Raw genomic sequence first — 660 nt, forward strand, 5'->3', positions numbered from 1 at the left:
ATTCAAAATATTAAAAGAACAAAAGGTAGGAGTATAATAATGATTCTAACATAACACTAAGCCAAACACCAAAAAACAACTACATATGTGTATGTACAACCACACACACACACATATATATAAATATATATATATATATATATGTGTGTGTGTGTGTATTTGTATTTATATATGTACACTACAAGTGCACATTTAAAGGGGTCATATGATGCTATTTAAATTTTTCCTTTCTCTTTGGATTGTTACAAGCTCTTGGTGCATAAAGAAGATCTGTAAAGTTGCAAAGACTAAAGTCTCAAATCCAAAGAGATATTCTTTATAAAAGTTAAGAGTCAACCACGCCTACCTAAAACGGCTCGTTCTAACACGCCCCCACATATCTACGTCACGATGTGGGAAGATTTGCATAACGCTGCCCAAATGTTCACGCAAAGAAAGAAGGCGTGACTTTTATTCTCACTGTAGTACTGTTGCTACCGCCATGTCGTGAAGGCACTGTGTGTTTCGTTGTGAAAGCGAAACTACTTTGTTTGGCCTTCCAAAAGAGGATGATATCTGCTTCGTCATGCCTGGAGCTGATCCGTGCTGGTCGCTGAGGGAATACATCAACTTTGCGCTGTGGATCGCCGGATCGGCTTTCACCGTGGACGAAGCGGAATC

This window comes from Sinocyclocheilus grahami, unplaced genomic scaffold (assembly GCF_001515645.1).
Source record: "Sinocyclocheilus grahami isolate Dianchi unplaced genomic scaffold, SAMN03320097.WGS_v1.1 scaffold462.1, whole genome shotgun sequence".
In the NCBI taxonomy this organism is placed as follows: Eukaryota; Metazoa; Chordata; class Actinopteri; order Cypriniformes; family Cyprinidae; genus Sinocyclocheilus; species Sinocyclocheilus grahami.